The sequence below is a fragment of the Zonotrichia albicollis genome, chromosome 3, assembly GCF_047830755.1.
Source record: "Zonotrichia albicollis isolate bZonAlb1 chromosome 3, bZonAlb1.hap1, whole genome shotgun sequence".
NCBI classification, from domain to species: domain Eukaryota; kingdom Metazoa; phylum Chordata; class Aves; order Passeriformes; family Passerellidae; genus Zonotrichia; species Zonotrichia albicollis.
In genome coordinates this window covers 62,532,749-62,546,700 of record NC_133821.1, presented here as the reverse complement: position 1 = coordinate 62,546,700, position 13,952 = coordinate 62,532,749, and the positions used below count along the sequence as shown (strand labels likewise).

The following is a 13,952-nucleotide window of genomic DNA, read 5'->3' as shown; positions in this document are numbered from 1 at the left end:
GTGTACAAGCTGTTTTTAATGATTTTGCTACGTTTGTTATAACAGTGTATGTTCTAATGAAGATTCAAGGAGCAAAGAGGTAGCAGGCCAACAGTTTTCACAGAGACACTTAGCAAAGTGAGATATACAACCACGGAAATTACTTTTTTCTTCTCAGTCTTTGTGGGATGCTGTTGCAACCTGCAAATGCCACAGTGCAATTGTCCAGCAATAGACTTCTATCATCCTCTGCTGCAGGGAACAACCAGCCCACTGAAACACAAGTGCTTCTCTATTATCCCTGTCTAGTGTCTCCAGCCAGAGAGCAAAAGCAGCAGTTCATCCTTGGTCAGGTCCCACTTGGGACTATGTAATTACCATTGTGGTGGATCAGAAGCAATTAATTTTATTCCTCTTGCTTTAAAAAGAAACAATCAAAAGAGGGGGGTGGTGAGGCTCTTAATGCCCGAATTCAGTCCAACACAGAGTTTACACAATTAAAATAAGAAAATGTCAAGCAACAAAAAAGTTAAAATAGCACTACCTCAGATGGCTTACAGCAGCGACAGAGAGTTATGAGGAACAATGCCACTTTATACTCTCCAAAGAGCTATTGCAGGTTTCCAGTAGTTCAGACATTGCTATTAAACCTATTTCTTATTAATCACAAACTGCAGGCTTTTCTACTACAACAAGCTTTGTTGCTGGATTGTTCTTGTTCAAGGGATGTTCTTATTCATAGGACATGATGATGTAGCCCTTTTGGATAAGTGTGAATCACCATGGCTATTGCTCCTCATGGTGCATATTTACACTGATCCCTATTATCAATGGTTTCACTCTAGGAAACAAAACGTTGAAGAAGAAAACTGTGAGAGATTTCTCTCACTTTTTTCCTGGCTCATACTGCATTTTCTTTCATAATAAGAAATCAACCACTACTATAAATCCTGTCTATCACCACAAACCTCACTCATCATAGCTGTAAAATTATTTAAAGATTATGTAAGTTACATCCTTTCAAATGTCCACTGAACTTCACACAGCAAAAGAATACTGCTCATGAAGAGAGCACAGTTGTTTGTGATGCACTTTAAAATGGCTGGGTATTAAAATGGTTGGGTAAACTGTCAGTGACAACCATTAGGTTTTTGTCTTCCCTACTGAATTCCCAGCAGAGAAATAAAGCTTGCTGAAAAGGCAGTCTACAGTTTGCCTTGTCCTCTCTCAGAACCAATGTCCAGAAAATAATGTTCTGTATGGGTAAGAGAGCAGAAGCTTTGTTAGATATGGTTCAAAGGAAGAAACATTGTAAAATATATGACTGAAACAATCTTAGATGCAGTAAACTTTGTTCTAATATCGTTCAGAAAAAGTAACTCCTTAATCTAACAGCAAAATTATATGCTAGCTCTGACCCACTATGGTGCTCATGAAGAGACTGCAATAAAAATGATGAAGGTGCTTTGCTAAATGATCCATTTCTATTCAAACTTCTCTTAACATCTAAAAATGTTATCTCATCTCTTTTGAAACTGAATGGGCTTGTCAGTAGACCCCTGCATGGCTGAATTGACTCAGGCTATTTTAGAGAAGGTTTGCGGGTAGACTCCAGATAAATATATAGTGAATACGAAATAGGAAAATAGGATCGGATTACGCTCTGCTACATATCATACAGCTAATCAGTTTATTTATTTATTTCCTGATACTTGCTTTTCAGGTTTTACAAGTTTTTTTTATTGGATGTGGGTTTTAATATTACTCAAAAATCTGACAAGTGAAAACATGGATACTTAAGCAGTCAGACTTCAGGGCTTTTTAACCACTAGCATTGGGAGCCTTGCATTTGCCTTACTACTAAACCAGACACCTGAACCAGGCAAATAACTAAATGCATACTGCTCAGCTGTCCTGCAGTGAATAATTTGAAGGCTCTTACCTTGAATTTCTCTTCCATTATGGAGGTCACTGGGGATGATGTTAGCAGGTGTACAGAACTGTCATAGTGTTTCGTTTCAGGAATGCAAGCACCCCACTGGCCGCAGGAGGCTGGAATAAGAAAGGAATTACATGCTCTGTTAGGGTCAGGAAATGTGCTCCCCTTCCCACTCCCAGTTTTGTGCCTGTCTGCTGCACAACCCACTACTCACGCGTCATACAGTCCAAGACCTGGGCTGCCACCAGTAGATGACACTGCATGTAGGAAAGCTTTTCTCTTAAACCCCAGCATGCAGTCCTTTCACAAGGCAGTGCATTAACTCAGAGGCATCAAGACTTCAGGAGATCAGGAGCCCTGTAAGAACAGTTGTGCTCTCAGCCTTAGGTCTAAGTTATGAGGTGCAGTATTACATTTGCAATGTAAGTGGAAAGGTTTCAGTTGGACAGTAAGAAAATCAAGGCCTTAAGTTCATTAGTGGTACTCCACACACTACATCTGTTTTACATTGGCAAAACACCACCAGACTTTTCATTAGAGCATTCTCTTATGCATCAGAGTAGGGAGGAACATATTGTAAGTCACATTCAGACCCAGCACCAAAGGCAGGCAGAAGGGTTTGGGACATGAAGAGCTGTCAGAAGGTTCTGACTCATACTGAGGTTAACTTCTCAATGCTCCTGTCACGAATGCCTAACACACTTTTAAAACAAACAGATTACAAAAATCAGAAGTTATGCATGTAGGTCTTACACAAATTAATCCATTGTCAAAGCATCCACTAACCTGAGCAATCATTTGCTTATTAAGCTGGAGTGATATGGAAGTGAGTTAAGGCAGACGGGTTTGCCCTGCACTACTCATGCACCTCTGGTAAATAATATCTCAGGAGCAGCCTCAGTTTAGATTCTGTTTTATGTGATATGCTGAGAGTTTGCACTCTGGTCTATTTGTATCATTTACGCTTCTAAGGATCTTGATGAAAATATTGAGGAACCAAAGGCAAAAATGCATTTATTGCAATATGCAATCTCAATTCCTAGGTGCTTGTCTTATCTTTTTTCTCAAAAAATGCTTCCAGTCTTCTGTCTATCACAGTCCACCTTTCCTCCTAGAGCAGCATATTCAGTACTGACAATTTAGCTAAATACCAGTCTACCTGGGGAGCAGGGAAACCTGCTTAATTGCCTGGATTCCGGCTTCACAGAACAGCTTTCACACCTTAAGCTGGACTACTTTGCATCTGTGGCTGTCAAGTTTCTGGCTTGCAAATGAAGAAATCAGATGCTCTTGCTCCTTAAGGAATACCCAAGGGTACCAAACCTCATGCATAAAGTCAAAACATACAATCTGATTTCCATACTGAATAACATATTTTGTTAATAAGGACTTCTGGAAATTACTGCATCTACCTTTTTTTAAATTATTGGTTTTTGTTATATTCAGAAGACACTATAACATGATTGTAACCTCAATTATGTCGTCTAGGTCCATTCAGACTTTTTACTAACTCCATTTTGACTGACATGTTTGAATCATTCTGTAGGGTTTTTAAAAAAAAAAAGTATTATGAAAACTCTGCCTTATCACAACATATACTCAAAAAATTATCAACCAACTAAAATTCTTGCCTTTTAAACCTAAGCATCAGTTCAGTTGAGAACTGTGGAATAGATTGTTTTATCCCTGTACAATTTCCCTCTTTCATTACAAATTGAATCAAGGTAAATCAGTTTCTCTACAGTAAACCTGAATGTTAAATAACTACAAAGCTCCGGTTTTTTGAAGGAAAAGGAATCCTCTTTAAAAAAAAGTTTGCTGGCGTTAGATGTTCTATTAAAAAGATCTGCATGGCCTACTTCACCTTTCCCCATACAAATTATTTTTTAAATTAAAGATCTCATACACTCTTCTGCATTTAATAGATACTACTATATTCAAAGAACTTTAAGGGTAGCAAGTTAAATAATAAAAAATGCTGGAAATTTTCTTCTACTTTACATACTAAATCAAAGTCCCTCACTGTGGGAGCTGAACATCTTCCATACAAAATCAATTTCAATAGCAAAATCCTCACAGAGTTTATAGCATTTTCATACTTATCTGCTTTGACATCAGAATTTTGCCTGTTCATGATTCACTCAGCTGTGCTGTTTATGTGTGTTGCTGATACAATCTTTAATTAGGTAATTACCCAGTATTTTTCAACACAATGCACAAGATGACTAGCTCTCTCTTCATGAGCAAATAATCAATATTTCTTTTTATCTTCCTGTTTATTGTGTAGTTCTGACCCTATTTATTCCATAGTCTCTTCACTGAGCAGAAAAATATTTATTTCTCAATAGAATTCTTTGTGATATTGCTGTCACCACATAGGAGCTCAAAGGCAAATAATTCATCTTTGCAATAGCCTCAGCAGGTAAAACCTGTGGAGGATTAACACCTAGGGAACAATTGCTCTCTGGCAGTATCTGAAAGTTGTTTTCTCCTGGCCATTCCTCTGGCTCATGCTTTTTGACTTATACCAAAATCACAGAATGGGGAAACAGAAGTGAAGAAGTAGCACGCATCAAAGTCCCATTTAGTTTGGATGTCATGCCTCTGGAACTGGCAGCTTTTGGGGGTTCCACGGTTTAAACGTGGCCAGAGACCAAAGATCTGATAATTCTGATAATTGCTGCACTGTTTGTTTGGTTTTTTTTTTTTCACAGATGTAGGAACAGACTTCTGTATCTTTTCCTGATTTCTCAGTAATTCACCAAAGAAGCTCAGCTGGATAACAGCTCACATTAAAAGGGAAAGAGAAAGATTGTGAAGAGACTCACTGGAGCCTGTCCAGATCTTTCTCTTGTAGTCAATAGCTCCAGGCCCTAGATTTTCACACAAAAGAAATATGACACAACAATCATCAGTGTTTGAAGCAAGAAAGACTTGTTCTCTGAAACCATATGCAATTTCATGTAGTCATAGTAAAATAAAGATAAATGAAGATAAGTGCATGCCAAACTGAGCTCTGGAATATCAAAAGTGGAAGCTATGAGAAAAACTTTGATGCTGTTTAACTTTTTAAGCTGTTATGTTTGAAAATGTTAAATTGCTTATGAAATTTTAAGACAGAAAGTAATAAAAGAATTTTTAAAATACATTTTAAGTATTTTTCCAATATACTCTGCTTACTGTGAAACAGATGAGGCACAAATAAGTGTGTATGTCATTCTTCATACTGTTGACATGACAAGCAGAATGCCCTGATAAAACATGTAGTGGGAATATACACTTTAGGAAGACAAATTTCTTGGGGTAATGTCCCAAATACTAGGCATTTCTTCATTACCCAGAGCAACTGGGGAAAATAGGCATTAATTAGATCTTCACAGAGAATTTCAATACCTTCTTGGCAATGAGTCTGATGATTTGAAATGGACATGGAAAGAAGTTTGAAAACTCATACAATTTGTACTGTCTCCTATCACCCATGATTCAAGTTGCTTTTTAAAGTTGGAAGTTTAAGCACAGAAATTTCAGTAGGTAAGTTTTTCATTTGTCCCATTTACTTTTTAGTGCTAGTTCTAAATGGTCAGCAAAAATTTTTATCCAGTTATCATCAATTTAAAACCTGGGGGAAGTAAAATACCCACTAAAGAGGAATTTAGATCTTATTTTAGCAGCACCAGCCACTGTGACATTCTCCCAGTACGAAAAAATTAGTTTCCCACTTAAACACCAAGAAGTACATCTTATTGATTTTCCACAGCAGAAATAGAGGGAATTGAAGGTCTAGAAGGAAAATAAATGTTTCTATGACCATGTACACTGCACACAGTTCTTCCAGATTTTCAGACAATTGGCTTATATAGATCAGCATCTCCACAGCATGATAAACATGCAGCTTTCAGCTGTAGGGATAAATAGGAGTGGATAAATGCAATGAAGCTGCACCTTATGCACAGGTTATCTTTAGTTTAGCAAGAAATCAACAAATTCTACATATGAATTCTTATGCCCTGAATCTACTTCGATGTGAAAACAAACCATTAGTACTCAGTTTTCTTTCTCTCTAGTCTCAAAACCTGACAGACTGAAGAAAATGAAAGACAGAAAATGTCAGCCTTTTTTCCCTTCCTTTTTCTTTTTCAATTTCTCTATAAAAGGGAAAAATGAAAGCCCTATAAATATAGCTGGGGGAATGATGCCTGAGTTGTTGCTACACTGCACATATTCTTATAGCCTTCTAAATCGTAAAATGTTAACAGCAAAACTAAATCTTGACATGTTGATGGCTAAAACCATACTGCAATATGGCACATCAATTGCCTGTTATGTTTTTGAGGACCAAAAAATATTCTCTTCTGTACCATTAACATAAATCAAACTGGTTAAATCACTTGAATACTCCAGGTACCTTTTTTTTCCCCTCATATGGCACAATGGTTGATGTCAGTGCTAGTGGCAGAGCGGGGAGAAGAAGAGGGGGAAGGGAAATCAGATAGACTGTAGATTTGCAGAAGGCTTCGGTACACAAATCAAGTTCAATAAGCTTGTCAGATGAACATTTCACATTAAACAAAATAATAACCTGTCATATGATTTTAAACAGCTTCTTTTCTCTCTTTTTTTTTTCTTTTTATTTCCTGCCAGGTTTCAGAAGAGCAATGCAGAGCTGTAGGTATAGTATCACAGCTGCATTTCTCAGAGCAAATATTTGAAAGATTTCATATGCTTGGTTCTTGCCAGATGTTGATTCTGACAGGAGATAAAATACCAGGATTTTCCAAAACTTCAGCCAGGGTGAATAACGGCCACAACAACAACAAAACTAAAATCTCTAGTTCTGCAGAACTGCAAAATTACTGTGCACAAGGAACATTTGACTAAGGAGACAGGTATCAATCAAAATAAAATAAATAGAGAAAACACAACTCTTTTGGAATTTGACTATTTTGAAAGTTTAGAGGGCTAACTCTCATTCCTTAACTAACCAAGTTAGAACCTCAGCATCCTCTCTGCTAACCACCAGTAACTGATTTCTCTAAAGCAGCTCCATACAACCTCTAATAAATATTTATTTCTCTAATGATGGCAAAGGTCATCCTGGAATTCCTCTACTTGGAGAAGGAATGGAGCTCAAAAAATCTGAGGGTTCACTCAAGGTAATCTGTCTATGAACTAGTTTTTCATGAGAAATTCTGTTTCATGAGCTACCTCAATTTCAGATCACTAAAACTGTAATTAATGGTAATGGAGTGACTAGACCTCATTTGCCTGATGAGTGCACATACCACCTGATGCCCGCTCTTATAGTGGGGTTTGCTGCTGTGTTCAAACACGATTATATATGGGTTAACAGCTGAGAGACCTGGGTTCATTTCTGATGATGTTTATATAATCTTGACTTTTGGTTTAGACTCTGTGCCTCAGCCTTCCTGGCTTTAAAGGTGAAAATCAAATGTAGAATATGCAAATCATTTCAGATTTTGTGCATAGGGGAGTCCAAGCTGTAAGTACAGAGCATTAGCCAATTCATCCTACAGTGTAATTAGGTTGCTTGTAACTAATTCTCTTTGTATTTGTATATGATGTATTACAAAACTGTTATTAAGGACCATATTTCTGAATGCCTTTAAGAAATTAGGTTCTGGTTCTGTTCATACTGAATTTGACAGCAAATTTTCCATTAAATTCATTGGTTCAGGATCACAGCTTAATGACCATAATTCTCTGAGTCTGCTCGTGGTATAACAAAGAGTTTCATTATACTATATTCTTTGTTCATTGCAACATTCAGGATATAGTCAATATATCATTAAAGGAAACTCATTAAATGTGCAACTACATTCAGAGTAACTCAGATTAAGATTTCAGTATAAAAGATACTGTAACAGAAAGAGTGGATATTTGTAAATGAAAGAGAACTAAGATACAGAGTTATTTGTTTTGAAAGAGCACCTCAAGTCCTCAATCTCTCTTTTCTATAAATTGCATTCATAATTGACAGCTCATTAACAACTCATTATGGATACTGAACATTGCACAAACAAAGACAGTGCAGCAAAGGAGACAAAAAATGAATTCATGAAAGGGAAAAGAGGAAGATATTTTTCAATTGAAGAGTATGGCTTCATTAATGGCATTTTGGGTTCTTTTTTTCCTACATTTCGATCACTACAAACAGACCTCTTGATAACTACCACTTCTCAGTACCTTAGGAAAAAATGCGTGTGCTATAGGTAGATAATGGACCAGCTATATAACCATGCAGCGCCTGTTTCTTAGAAACTATAAATTAGTAAAATTTTACTAAGTTGGACATAAAGTAATTAGAAATTCAGTAGCTTTCTGTACCATAAGTGAAATGAGCCCAGTAGCCTTCATAGTGCAGCCTAGGAAATATTACTTCTTTTTTACACTGTCAGTCCTGAGAAAGTTACAGTGACACTCAACACATTTACATTTGACCTGAATCTTTATGCAGCCACCTATCATATGCATTTTAATTATTCTATTTCACAGGAAAAGAAGTACCAAAGGAAAAATATTATTTTTCAAGTCCACAAGATCACACATAGACAGGTAGCTTCAGGGAAGAAGGGTAATACATTTCCCTAAATTTAAGTATCACTTTAAGGTACTGCATATATATTGGCAGCTTCAGATTACACAATTTCCACAATCATTTATCAGTACAATGGGATAAATTACTCCTGTAAGCCCAGAAAAGCAGTATTTCAGATTATTTAAATAATATCTAAGAAGAATGAGTGAAGGAGTCAAAATAAACACCTTTAAAAAATTAAGGAATTAGCACAGAATACATTGTGCTGGAAAAAGGTTAAATTCCCATCTACAGGCAAAGAAATGGGAAATTTATAAGAATTATGCATTTTCAGTGTCATAGAGATTACTTTTTATTTCATTACAATTTATTACAAGATTTATTAAGAAAAGATAGGAGCTGATAAATTTCTTTTTTTTCATCCCCTCAAGGGAAAGCCCAAAGCCTGATTTGTTTACACTCCGCCTTGTGCAGCTTCTGTCTGTACAGAGCTATGCAGGAAGTACTTATGGAAAACATTTTGGGAGCATTCATAAATAGCAAACTTGAGTGTATCTCAGTTTTCCTATGTGAATTTCTGAATGGATTGATCTTAGCTGAAAGAAGATTCTCCCAGGTTTGAAGAACTTGCTTGATTTTCCTTGTGTCAGGTCTAGCTCTATGCTGACTGCAGCAAGGAGCAAAAAAGTCATAAGTGAATATTTTCATGCCAAAACTGGAAAGATTAATTTTCAGGCTTCTAAAAAGCTCTTTTTCAGAGGAAAAGATGTAATGTGCCTTCCCTAAAGCATGTGCCAAGACTGATCAAAAAGGACCTTAAGATCATTGCTTCCAACATTCATAAGAGAGACAAGTGAAAAGATCTTTCCGCATGGCTATCTGTTGAAATCCATATAATTTCAAGAATGAAATGTTTGTGGAAATGTGAATATTGTTTCATACAGAGGCTTCAAGATCTCACAGACTAGAAGGAAGACCTTGCTTTGTATTTTAGCAATCTTATATCAATGAATTGTGCATGTAGTCACAAAATTGACATAGATTAACATCGTTGGAGACAGAGAGCCTCAGAACTACAAGACTGCAAGATGAGCTATGGGTGATGGCATCTTTATTTCATGTATTTAAGATTGTGCAATAACATTATTTATCATTTTTCAGAAGTGTGACTGGCACTCAGACAATGGGAGTTAGACAGCCAGCACCACAGAAAATGTCCTCTGGTGAGGACTCAAGCTCCTTTGTGAAGGCTTCAAAGCAATTAATGGCTGTACATTCACATATACCCACTACAACAAAACTTACTACTTGGCAGTCCCATGTCATGGCAGTAATGTGTAGGGAATCACAGATGGAAAACTGTTGAACACCATATACATCATGAATTTGCTGTTGGTAGGATGAACGTGAACAAACATTTTTAAAAATGCAGGAAAGAAAAAAGGATAACTGTATGTACAATGCTTTAACTTAATTTACATTAATTAATTTTGGTTATCACATTCTAATAAATGTGAAAATGCAGAATATCAGTGAGAACTAAATCTTTGAGGACTATCCCAGTCTAGCCATATAATGAACTATAAAATTTTAAATTTTTCCCTGATAATGTTCCCAATAGTAGATATTTTTGAAAATATGGATAAGGATTTGTAACTTCAATTGAATATCATAAAACACTGGATCATGTCAAAGGCCATGAAAATGTGTGCATTTGTTGCAGAAATGCTTATTGATGAAATTTTCTCACAAGTGTAACAGCAAAAGGAGGGTTTGATGATTCCTAATAAATGAGAACATTCATTTTCTTTATTCAAACACCCTAAAATTCCCCTGCTCACTCTGAAAACACTTTGCAAGCAGATTGATATGCAGAGATTCATGTTTTTTTTCTAGCAAAAATTAGGTTAGTACTTCTGTCCTAAATTGATATCTCAGTGATAACAACAGCTAATAACTCATTCTTACATATGCATTCCAGGCTGAAGTTCAGAAAAACAATTTCAGTCTAAAATCAACATTGGTCTTTTATCAATGTTTTTTAAAGATTTTCTTTTTTTCTTTTTTTTTGGGGGGGGGCAGGTTTTTTGCTGATACCTTCTGCAATGTACATGAAATCAACAGGGGAAGAAAAAGAAACCTAGGTACTTTGTATTCTGAAAGGAAATTAACCATTTTTCCTCCCCATTTCCAAGGACTTTTTAGTAGGGAATACCCAAGAAAAATACTTTTTGATCAGTGGTAAAGTAGGCATCTCTGCAAAGTCTTTATATTTAGTGTAGTAGTTTTTTTTGAAAGACAGGTTATTGAGAATCATGTAGTTGTTACCAATTGACATTAAGCAGCCTTTTTATAGACTGGGTCAGGTTAATTATTCCTTCTGGCTTTAGAAATCTAATCAACTCAGGAATAAGGGGTACATTTTAAATATGTATTCTAGTTTGTTATTTTTGTGGTCATTCTGTGTTACAGTACAAACTGAAATTCCTTAATATTTTGCACAGGTTGTGGACCTTGAGAGACCAAAAGATCAGAATTTCGACCCCTAATTGTCACACAGTTTTGTAGTGGCTAATTTGTACCAGTATAAAGCTCACAGTACTTTACAGGGGAAAAAAGAAAATATTATCCAGATATTTCTCCTAGGTTCTCTTTTAAATACTGAGCAACTTCTGATTTCACAGAAAAGCCAACTTCTGATTCAGTTGCATTCAGTTCAATAATGTGTCTCTAGGTTTAAAACTCTATTCTGAACTCTTCAATCAATGGAATCCTATTATGTCAGAAATTTAAGAAAAGTTTAGATTATACATGGTGTACCAAAAAGCAAATTGTGACATATTTCATGGGGAAATTTTTGTGACAGAGGGAGAATGTCCAATCAGAGGGAGCATCTCCAAAGCACACCACACTGTGTCCAACCAGAAATTTTGTAAATTAGCACAGTGTAGCTCTATCATCATAACTGCATCAAGACACAAAGTATCACGCTACAGCTTATTTCAGAAGAAGATTTTAAAATTATGATCTGCTTTACCCCAAGAAATAGACAATTAGTTTATAAACTCTAGAAATGTGATATGAAACTAAGTCAATGAGGTATCAAAACCTATAAGGAAATATGACACTATGCACCAGAGTGTGAAGCTGTGATTACTTTCTACAGCTATGCTCTTAGATCAAACTGAAAGTAAATAATTCACTGATGACTGTTAAAATATCTTATCAAATTTACTAGCACAGCTGGGCAGATATATGGAGCAGGCAAGTGGGAATGAAAAAGAAGAGGAAAAAAAACTGCTCAAAATATTTTAAGGGTTCAAATCATTTAATATCAAGAAATAATGCTTTCAAAATTCAGGAAAAATAAAGACCTTCACTTTCCCCACCCTTGAGGGAGGAAGAGGCTTTGCCCCCTCAGTTTTGCATCCCACAAAAGGGACATATCCATTCAGCTGACTTTAAGTCACAAGCCCTACATTCTGACAGGATCTGTCCATATAGACAGATTTTCCTTCTCTGAGTAGTGTTACTTTGAAGTCCACCTGTCCCACAAGTCCTTGTAAACAATTGTGCACTTTATCACCCTACAGAAAGATGCAGTTTTTTAATTAACCCTACTTCCACAACCAGAAAACTATGTTCCTTCAAGGGCTGAAATGATCTAATGGATCATCCCTTCTCTATCTTGAAGTACCACAAAGAGAACAGTGGAATTGTCAAAGGCATCCATTGAAAAATACAATTGAAAGAGATAGGAGAAAGAAAGCAGAAAAGTCAAGATGCATCCATTTTGATCCCAACAGTGGAAGTAACTGCACAGAAAACTGCTCAAATTTTATTTATCCTGTATATCTCTTCATTCCCACAAAGACACCACAAAAAGATGTGATAACTTAAAAATATCTTGATTTTTAATTTTTTGTGTGCTTTAACCAGTTATTTCTTTATTTGATAAGGAGGAATCAGAATTCTTGTTGCATTCATACTGGCAAATAAAAATGGAGAATTATTTCCTTCCAAGATGGAGAATTTCTATTAAAATTTTTAAGGAAATTAATTTTGATCATCAGCCTATACAATGACGGAAAAGCTTAACATAATTATTTTTCTAAATTTGTGGAGGGCTCTGTTCTCTGATAGCAGAATTATTACAGTTTGACTACTACATTGCAATGACGAAGTTAATGATCTTTACAGGAATACAGTAACAGAGAAGCAATTGATTAAATTTTTTAAAAGCATTTAGAATAGTTAGAGGATTTCCCCTGGATCCATTTCATTTAACTTGAAGAAAACAACTCTTCAGGATAGAAACAAGTACCTGTACCAGGAGTTTGGCAGAAGCCAGTGTGCTCAGGAAGATAAAGGTCTTGAGCAAACCCCATCTGCCATATGGAGCCTTCTACACAAGGCTTGAGAAACCTGCATTCCAGCAAGAGTGGCCACAGCACAGCCATATACACACAACACTGTAAGGGAATGTGAGGGAATATCCTGTTCCAGGATTCCAGATATGCTAGATATGCTCTGACCGGCATATCAGGCATTAAGAAAGGGTAACAAACTCTGTCAAGAGAACTTGGAGAGTTTTGCTGCAGTAGATGTAAGGAGACACCATATACAGAAGGGGTGAACCTCTCCACAGCTGGTTATCCTGCACAGCACAGCATGGCTGTCCAGCTGGTGTCTGCCCAGTAAAGTTCCCATCCCTTGAAAGCACATTAATATTGGCTTGCCATCTGTATTTCTCTTCCTACCTTCTGCCTTATTCTACTTAATGTTCTGTCTTACTAGGACTTAGAAAGAGCCTTGCTCCACCTAGGGCAGAACAAGACCTCCAGAGTTCCAAAATAAGGTTATAAAACCCAAACTCAGCAAACTAACAGCCAGTTCTCAAACATTTGTGATAAGCCTCCAAGTCCAGAAGAAGACATTCAGGAAAATTTTTGTGACCTTTCTGGGCAGCCAAGAAAGCACAAGAGTTGACTACAGGATGGTCTTTTGGGAAAGACTGTGACTAAATGTTGAGCTAGAAAGGGAAGGAAAAAGAGTAGTCCGGGGTTCATTATTTCAATTTGTGACATAAGCAAAATGAGGGATAGGAGACAGGTGACTTCCCAAATTCTCTATCACTGCAGCTAAGGGACAAAAAAAAAAGACCCACCACAAAAAAAAACCCCAGCCCTATCTCAGGTTTATCTCAGGTATCTGTGCAATTTAAGCACTGCACAGAAAATATCCTCTTTCACTGCTTAACTTCATCACAGTGTCACACTGTGACGGAGATGTACCACAAGGACAAATTAAGAATGAGGTATGCAAACAAAATGCTTTTTTGGCTATTCTAAACTAGTTCTAGAATGGAAAAGGGCAAGGATAACATAATCTATCATTAGTAGAGCCTGAAGTTATAAAAAAAAAAAAAAAAAGTGAAGGGGAAGAAAAACTGAATTTTCCAACTAGTTATTTGACTTT

At 36.4% G+C, this 13,952-nt stretch overlaps 1 long non-coding RNA gene across 1 annotated transcript in view; it reads right to left on the bottom strand.

Moving 5' to 3' along the window:
- Positions 1-1,926: 1,926 nt before the first annotated feature.
- LOC102060937 (uncharacterized) overlaps positions 1,927-13,952 on the bottom strand; it is a 48,853-nt gene continuing 36,827 nt past the window's right edge. The window contains exons 4-5 of the long non-coding RNA XR_003381162.2: positions 2,133-2,275; positions 1,927-2,031 (exon numbers count right to left, since the gene is read on the bottom strand). This is a non-coding gene — a long non-coding RNA (uncharacterized LOC102060937). The remainder of the gene's footprint in view (positions 2,032-2,132; positions 2,276-13,952) is intronic.